Source organism: Arachis duranensis, chromosome 8 (assembly GCF_000817695.3).
Source record: "Arachis duranensis cultivar V14167 chromosome 8, aradu.V14167.gnm2.J7QH, whole genome shotgun sequence".
NCBI classification, from domain to species: Eukaryota; Viridiplantae; Streptophyta; class Magnoliopsida; order Fabales; family Fabaceae; genus Arachis; species Arachis duranensis.
In genome coordinates this window covers 30,958,713-30,968,747 of record NC_029779.3, presented here as the reverse complement: position 1 = coordinate 30,968,747, position 10,035 = coordinate 30,958,713, and positions in this window count along the sequence as shown.

The window sequence follows — 10,035 nt, the reverse complement described above, 5'->3', positions numbered from 1 at the left end:
CCTTCATGTTGAACAACATACACAATCCATTAATGTCTGCGACTTTTTTCTGAATGCGCTGACTTTCTAGTTTTTCAAAGGTTGTAATGGTTCATTACTAAATGTGACCATTGAATATTAAATCATGCCAAGAATGATATAACCACCATTCACTTATACTACAAGAAAGTTATCAAATACCATCAAATTTACTTGGGAAATTATCAAAAATATTTGTTAGTAAATTATTTTCTACCGAAGTTAGTGAAATAAATCAGATGGTAAAAACTTTGTCAGTAATTATTTATCGGCGGAATTTTTTATCTCCTGTTAATTATCGATGGATATAAACTTTTAATTGTCAAAATTCTGGAAGTTGTTACCATATAAAACTTATCGGCAATAATTTTGGCACTACTATAGATTAGGTTTTCACACTTTTACTACCATTAGATTTATCTCTGCTAAATCTAAAGGTAATATATTATTTCTTAATAATTAAATTAATCGCTACCAGTGAATTCAACCGATTGTAAATTCAGTGGCAAATTTTAATTTCTTTTATTTTTGAATGTTTATATAGAATACATGAAATAACCTGATATATCATTATCAATATGTAAAAAATTAATAGTCTAATCACAATTAATAAAAATTTAATAGTATTTCAAACATATACAACTATAATCTGTAATAACAAATGTACAGAAGAAAAAATCAAACAGATAAACTACTAATACTAACAAACAAAGAAAAACTATATCATAATCACTACAGGTCCGCCTAATAATCGTCATCATCATCCTCCTGGTTCTGCTTAGTCGGTGGTCTAAATAGTTGTGTTGGTGCTTGTGTTGATGCTTGTGCATAGGATGAGAAGCTTCTTCCAGTAGTGGCGGTGCCACCAGTGCACATCTGGTCATAGTAGACCACCATTTGATGTCGCATTCGCTGGATATGCTCCTGTTCTTGCCTAAGCTCCTGCTTCAGGGATCCTGTCTCTGCATCGGCATCACAAGCATCTCCCTCTCTGCCATGCATGCGAGGAGTTCATTATACATCTCTTCAACTAAATGCAGCTGGTGAATCTGGTCCTAAAGGCTCTGGGTTAGGCTATGAGTTTGCTCATGCAAATTGACGTCGTCGAGATCTGTAAGGTTGGTGGCTGAGGTGGACGAAGACATTAAGGTGGAGGTACAAACGTTATTGGCGAAAAATGACCCCAACTCATAGACACGATTCTTGTACGGCTTGGATGCGGTCTCTCATGCCACACCGCATTAGGATCGATGATGAAAGAAGAGGAGTTGTTGCCGTCCTCCCAACTCTGTTGAGATTGTTGGGTCGCAACTTCCAAATTGTGCATGTATAATTCTTGCCACATGATAGGCAAATGTTATTAGGACAACAATTAATTGAAAACGATTATAAGTTATAAAATAAATTATGATAATTACTCACATAATAATATGCAGATCGTTGATCGACAAATTTTTTATTATTCTCCTTCGGCGTGTGAATATACTTGAAAACTTCTGCCATCATCGCTCACGATCTAACGATTTAAACTACACATATTAAAAGAAATGGTTAAATTAAGTGCCAATAAATTTAAAAATAAAAAATAAAATGAACTTCATATTAATAATATTAATACTCTAAATTTGTAAATACTTTTCAAAAATGACCATGAATATTAGGACTTAAAACCCATGGCTATTCATACTAGGTCATGATACAAGCACTTACATCACAGTCACAACCCCAAAACAATAATCATATCACCATGTATGCTAATTAGGTTTGCCTTCAGTTGTTTAGAGTAATATTTTCTATCATAGCTAGATTGAGAAATATTTCTAACAAGTAGTGGAACTTGAAACAAAATTTTGTAAGGTAGATAAAAGATAATTGTCAAGATATTTTTTATATTGACCCATTTAAGATAAATTAGTCTAACCTCATCTCTCTGGTTTGGATGATATTGTCAAATTTAAAGCCGTTTTCCAATGTCTCATTCCAAAAAATTAAGGTCAAGCTCATTAGATGTAATTTTTTGAACTTTTGAAAGTTGTATACTTGTATATCACTTTTTTCGTGATTTATTAAAGTAGAAAATTATCTACATGTGTTAATATTGTAAAAGTTATATGTTCTCCTTAAATATTAGCCTTCTTCTTAAAAAAATGTATCAATTCTTTAATTTTTTATTATTATTTTATATAAAAATTTAAATATATATCGTGTAAAATATGTAAAGAAGAAATTAGAAGGATAAATATTAAAATTTATAATATTTATTGAATTTTTTTATCAATTTATACAAATATAATAATATTAATACTTATTTAAGATTTTATTATTTTTTATCATATAAAAAATTAAATTAAATAAATAGTAAAATATTAAATAATATTAAATTAAATAAATAAAAATATGTAATTTTTTATATTTAAACTTAAAAATAGAGGGAGTGTTGCTTATTGAACTTATTGGGTACTTTAGTCATAATAAAATATTTAAGTCAATCAAATTATTTTTTATCTTTTGAAAAAGTACTACTAATTTTTTTATAAAAAAATTGGGGAAGTCAGGCCCCCTTATCTGAACTAAGCTCCACCACTGATCATAATCCACCTATGCTTTTATTTTTCACATATGTTTTTTACCCTACTGGATACAGTTTATCATATTTTACAAGTATCATATCTATCAAACTACGTTGTAAAACTACTTATTAATTTTTAATAATATTTATTAAAGAAAATATTAGTGAATCAACACTTTTAGAAATAAAAAGTAAAGACTTTACTAATGTTTGTTCAAATACAAGATTAAATAACGATTAAAAGAAATGTTAATCACTTACTATTTTTCTTTACGAAAAATAATTGTTTATATTTAGTCAATAAAATTCTATTAATATAAAAAAATGAGTAAAAAATAAAAATTAAAAAATTTCAAACACCCCCATCACATTCTCTCTAAACTATATCATAACACGACGTACCCGTTGAAAACCTTGCCATGTTAATTAATGCATGAGTCCACATACATGCATAGCAAACGAATCTATCAAAATTGCTATGGTCAATCCGATGTCTCATATGTGACATCTAAACTACGACTGCCCTATATCTACGTATAAAACACATTTAACACATGAGGTCGTGCCCAAGAGTTATTGCCTTGTTGAGAAATTTTGGGTAAAGAAAATTATTTTTGTAATCAAATTGAATAAAAAATTTTTTATGTATTTTTTAATAAATTTTTATTGTATCAATAAATTATTGCATTAATCCGATTAAATTTGGCTATCAAAATAATTAAATTATTAAATTTAATCTGATTAAATAATTTTTTTATGTGTATAGTGTATGTCACAATAGTCGTTGTTTATGAGTCGGTTCGGATCACTCGTAAAAATAGACAAGTCGAACTATAAATCATGACTTATTTAAAAGCGGATTAATTTTGCTCGGCTCAAACTTATGAATTAAACAGATTTGGATCAAGTAGGCACAAATTGGCTTATCTAATTTTTTTTTTTTGGTATATAAAATCTCTCTTGTTATATATATTTTTTTCTTGTCAACTAGTGTTTTAGAGTTTAGATAATTTATTAGAGCACTACTATATGACCTGTAAATTTTTTTTACTACAAGAAAAATACTAAATATATCGATGGATTTATCGTCGGATTTAGCGTCGTGGAGTAGTGGCGAAGTTATTGTCGGATTTACTGGCGATAACAACATCGAATTCGTAAGGTTAAGTAATTACCGGCGGATTTATGTTTTTGATGATAAATTCATCAGTAATATTTGAAGGAAAAAAATAAATTGACATGTCTTTGAAGGTCGGATTTACTGTCGGAAAAATCTGACGGTAAACCCACTTAGTGAAGTGCTGCATTTTGGTGGCCCGCAATGGTTTACCGTCAAATTTTTTTGATAGTAAATCCGACGGCAACTTCAAAGCGTGAATCCTCTTCCCCCCTCATTCGAATTTCCCCCTCTCTCTCTCTCTAACCCTCTCGCCTCCCTCTCTCTCTCTCTCTACCCCTTTGTCCTTCTGCCTCTCTAACCCTCTAGCCTTTTCTGTTGCCACCGTCCACCCTAAGCCGCCCCCCTTGTCTTTCTTCCCTTCTCTCGTTAACCCAATCTAACTCGGCACCTGCCACAGAGCCCCTGGCATGTTCCTAGCTCGTTCCGTCTAGCTTCCAACTCCGTGGACCGTTCGTTTGTTGCTTTTCACACCGGCAACATCATATAGTGCTACTACAATTCTTTTCATCTTCTTCGTTCTGCTCCGTTTTAGCAACCCAAGTTACTACTCATTTTTTAATTTCTGTTTCAATTAATTTTAATTTCATTAATCTTATTTCTAGTTAGTTAGTTAGTTAGGATTATTTTTTTAGTAGATTTTAAGTGGTTAGGATAAGTTAAATTAGGTTATTAGGTTTTGAATTGTTAAAAAATATTTGGATTATTTAGATTACGCTATTTGATCTTGATTTCGCATGTTTACTATTTGTGCATGCCAAATATTCGTCAATATGCCTCAGAGATTTTAATGTAATTTTTGGTCCAAATCTTGAAAATCAATATTTGTTTGCATGTTATGATTGTTATTATGCATTGATAATGAAATTTGATTTATTTTTAATTGACTAAAACTTTTGAATTTTTGAATGATTGAGGCGTTTATTTAATAGTACAAGGTTAATTAAGTTGGTTTTTTTTATTTTATTATATTAGGAATGAATTTCAAATATTGAAATTAATTGGTTCAAATTTTTGTTCTTTATTTAGTTCTGAACTTAGGGTACTGAACTTGTTTTGGACTTAGAATTTTCTAAAATTCTAAACTTAGGTTACTGAACTTGTTTAGTTTTAATTTTAATTAGAACATGTTCTGATTTTTGTTTCTTATTTCTAATTTATTCCAATTCTAATTAAAAGATGATTTGATTATTGTCGATTTGTTCTGAACTAATTATTATAACTTATAAGGTTGATTTGTTGTTCGGAATCTTTTATTATTGTTTATCGTTGTGTTATTTATTGTTAATTTGTGTTGATTATTGTTGATTTAGTTCTCTTTGTTGGATTTCTGAACTAAGTTTAACCTAGTTAATTGCTGTGCTATTTGCAGACATGACGATAAGTGGAGGTTCAGCGGATCAGGCTACTAGTTGTGGGCGTGGTCGTAGTTGTGATAGAGGAAAGGTTTTTTCTAGTACCCCTGGAAATTTTGGATCATCTTCCTCTACTCCGACTATCCCGGTACAGATTATGGGTTTAGCGGGCCAGTCATTCATCAGGGTCCATAACCCCAACTACGTCCCTCCGTCTACGGCAACGACTCCAACCGCTCAGCAATCCACTATCACGGTGACGCCGCCTCTAGTGATGAAAACCGTGGCCGTGGAGTCCTCTCACAGAGGTGTGGCAGCTGATGCCCCTCCACGACCTCTCATCATACGGTTGATGATTTGACCTAATGCCGGAACGAGGTAGGTATCACTTTAAGTGTCTATATTTTTTGATTATTGAATTGCTGAAAGTTTCATATTATTAATTCTAGTTTAGTGAATTTAGGGTAGTAGGTTTGAATGGCTGAAAGTGTGTCATGTTTTTTTATTATTGAATTGCTGAAAGTGTCTGGTTATTTATTCTAGTTTAGTGGATCTAAGACTGTAGGTTTAAATTGTTGAAAGTATTTCATTTTTTCAGATTATTGAATTGCTGAAAACAAGGTTGTGAGAACCGGACTGGTCATTAAACCGGTCGAGTAACTGATTTAATAATTCAATGGTTCAACCGGAATCAAACCATAGTTGAACCGATATAATTAAATATACCGTAAAATTATAAAAAAAATTCAATATATAATTTTAAATATTTAAATTTAATAATTTCTAAAATAATAAAAATTCATAAACAATTTCAAATATAAAATTTTACAACTAAAAAAATCAAAACGCACAATAAATTGCTTTTTCAGATTTCAACAAATTCAAATTATCTACTTTCTTTAGTTACTATTATTTAATAACACTTAGAGTAATGCATGTTATTATTACTAATGCATGTACTCATTCTATTTAGATCACCATTCCATCCTAATACTTCAACAATGCATGTTATTGTTACTAATGCATCTTTAATTGTAGAATTACATACATCAGTCATTACAATAATTACAGTAATTTAGAATTCAAATTATATCAATTCTGTTAAGAATCCAAAATTATATCAAAATTTTATATAGCATTCAAAATCCAGAATCCAAACTAGAACTTATATCCAAATTATATTCAGTAAAATTCAGAATTACAGAAAGATTAACCAAATAAAAAACTCAACTCAATTCAAATCAGTGGACTAAACTCATAAAAACAGATTACTGAAAAGCAGAAAAACTGCATTAATTCATATAATTAACCAAATACAAAAAATTAATTGAATTCAAATTAGTGACTAAATTCCTCACTCTAGCAACCAGCAATTCATATAGTTAATTAACAAAATAAAAAAAATTGAAAAACCATTAAAACTCACCACAACAGAGAGCAGAGAAGGCGCCTAGGTCACGGTAGCAGAAGAGCAGAGGACATTGACAGAGAAACTTCTAACGACCAAACTAGCAGACGACGCCGACCACGGAAGCTTCGGAGTTCAGACGACTAGACGACGGATGAACGAAACAGGCGGCGAGAAAGGAACGAAACTCAATTGCCGGCGGCGATGGCACCTACCCTCTGGCTGAGGAGAAGAGTTCGGCGACGACTTCTGGCTACTGCTACTGCTGGCTGAAAGAGAGGAGAAGTGGATTTTCAGCGACCGGAGCAAGCGGCGGGTGGAGAGAGATTTAGGGTTGGGTTGGCATCACACAGAGAGTCGGAGAGAAAGGGGTGGGGGTGGGGGCGACGACAGAGAGGGAGATTGCGGTGCTGGGTAGGAGACGGCTGGGAGAGGAAAAAAATGATTTAAGAAGGGAGAGGGTTAGTAGGTTATGTGTTATGGTTGATTTGGGACTGGGTCAGTGCAAGTGCGTTTTGTTCTTTTTTTTTTCTTTTTGGCGTCAAAACGATGCCCTTTTTTAGTAAGAAAACAAAACTGGACCTTTAAAAAACCTGGTTGGTTCGGTCAGTTTTAACCAATTTTTCGCAAGACGGTTTTGTACATCAACCGAACCGGCCAGCTGACCGGTTCTTAATTAACCCGATTGAACCGGTCGGTCTGGTCTGGTTTTCAAAACCTTGGCTGAAAGTGTCTGATTATTGATTCTAGTTTAGTTGATTTAGGGCTGTAGGTTTGAATGGTTGAAGGTGTTTCATATTTTCTGATTATTGAATTGCTTAAAGTGTTTGTTGTTCATCGATTGTTGACATTTGGTGCTGTTTAAGTTAATTATTGATAGAAAGAGTTTGTGACGCATTCTAGTTATAGATGAAATTCTACCGAAATTTCTATAAAAATCTCTATATATTATGGTTATTTGCTTCTAAAGTTTTAGTTTATATTGCCATATTGGTTTGTTTGTGGATTATTGATAGGTTTGTGTCGAACAACAATGCATGTTCTAAAAAGATGACCAACGTCATCAAGATGATGTATGACCTTCCTTGGCCCAGCTACAAGAAGACTTCCTCTGAGACCAAAGGGCGATGATTTTAAAAATGGGAGGTAATTATTTTTTCTTAGTTTTAAATCTTTTTAGTGAGTTTATATCTTCTATTTTGATTAACTAACTTTAAAGTTTCTTTGTGCAGCTGCACTTTATATGGGACGCTTCTCACGATGCCCTCATTAGGAAGATCTATGATCATCGAATGGGTTGGCGGTTGTAGCAGATGCTGGAGGATGTTCACGAGGGACGGGACCATCTAACAACCTAGACCCGACTAGAAATAAAGAAGGCTCTGTTAGTTCTCTGGGAGACCAATAAGGGGTTTGGCCATCGGCGCCTCACTAACAGAGCTAACAGGACATCGGCTAGGACTTCTAAGTATACCGCGGCTTAGCGACCTTCATGAAGACTACGTCCAAGCTGGTATGTAGTGTCTTTAATTTTGTTATTAACTAGGCATCCTAATCATATTGTTTCAATACAACATGCGTAATCAAAGTCGCTGGATTGCGAGACGACATTGGCGGAGACGTTCAAGTACATCCACATGTTGAAGGAGAACAAAGCGGGATTTACTGATCAGCAGTCTCAGAATCATTATGTGAGTAAACATATATCTGATCTTCTGATATAAAATTAGAGATTAACTATATAGATGTCGTACTAATCACAATAACATGTGTTACACGCAGAGACTAAGGGCTGCGACTTAGCAATCTCAGCGAAATCGGGGAGGACGCCGTCGATGGATTTACTGCTTCAATCGTCGATCCCAATACGCTTTGGCGTGAGACCACCTTAGCACCGTAAGAACCACGTATACAGGTTGGGGTCATTCTTCATCAGCAGCCTCCGCACCTCCACGTTGAGGCCATTGTCCGCCTCTACCACCAGTCGTGCCTTTGAGCCTAAAAAATGTGTGGATTTGAAGCTGCAAGTGCAGGAGCTCACTCACAGCCTTCACCAGCAGGTTCAGAAGCTGAACAATTATCAGGAGAGGTATTAGGAGATTCTCACACGCATGATGGACACGGATGACCTCAGGCTGGTGTGGACGGAGCTGCTAGAGCGACTTCAGTGGATGGAGGCTCAGATAGAGGTGTTCCAAGCTCAGATGCGCGCCGCTGACATCATCCCTTCTGTGCCGCGTCATCAGACCCACGGGAACGACGACGAGGACTACCTAAATCTTTAATGATCAGTGTTTCATTTTATTATTTCATTGTATTTATTTGATTTACTTTACTTTTAAGTTATTTGAATATTTTATTATTTATTTTAAATAATAAGTTTCTATTATTTATAAATTGACCATTAATCGTGTGAAAATTAAATTTAAATAAAAAATTAAAATTGGCCATTCATTTCACAATTTTTTAAGAAAATTGACACTACCATTGAATTTACCAAAGAAATAATTCGACGGTAATAATGCTGGAAACAAGATATTGTGATGCCAATATTATTGTCGAAAAAATTTGCCAGTAATTAAATAATTTCTCGAGTAGATAATCCGTCACAGAATCCGATAGTAATTACGGTTGGTTGAAAAATTTTTGACAGTAAATATTTATTGGCGAAGTTTATACCGTCAGATTTTATTATTTTTTTCGACGAAAAATTCGACAATGCTTAACATTTTTTTTATATTATTTGTCAACACTTAAATAACTCTACACACTAAAGATTAAATTCTAAACTCCTCGTTTCTAAACTCTAAATTATAATAATATAAAGATAAAGTATTCATTAAAGTGTTAACTAATTTTGATTAAAGGCATTGGCTCTTTAGTATATCTCAATTTATTAATATGACTGTATGATAACTTTTTTATTTGTATGGATATCAAGTAAAAGAAATTATTAAAATCATGTAGTATTTAAGAAAAAGGAAAAGGAGAAAAAAGTGTCAAACGAGATAACCCGTTTAATTCATTAATTTGAATGAGCCAAATCGAATTGAGAAAATTAATAAGTGACAACATGATTATTGTGATAGGTAATTATTCATTGTATATTATTTTCAAAAAATTCTGTTGACTACTACAATTATAAAGTTTTGTTTTTTAATCTTTTAGCAAATACAAATATGACAAAATAATGAAACCTAGCTAGACTTGAACGAAGGCAAGTTGAAGGTCATAAAGGCAAAAAGCGGATTGGGGTTTTTCATTTTTCGTGATCAGTATTTTCTAACTCGACAGATTAAGAATTAATTCGTCATAAATCTGAACTTTATTTAAGGGTCTATCATTAATCAATAAACTATTACATGTATAAAGCGAGATTCGAGCCTCCAACACTTATTTAAACTGACTAATAAGTTGATCACTCAACTATCCCAAATTAGTTAAAAGCAAATTGGTGTTAATGGTGGGTGGGGAACCCAAGCACCTGCATATGAGGCCCAACACTGTG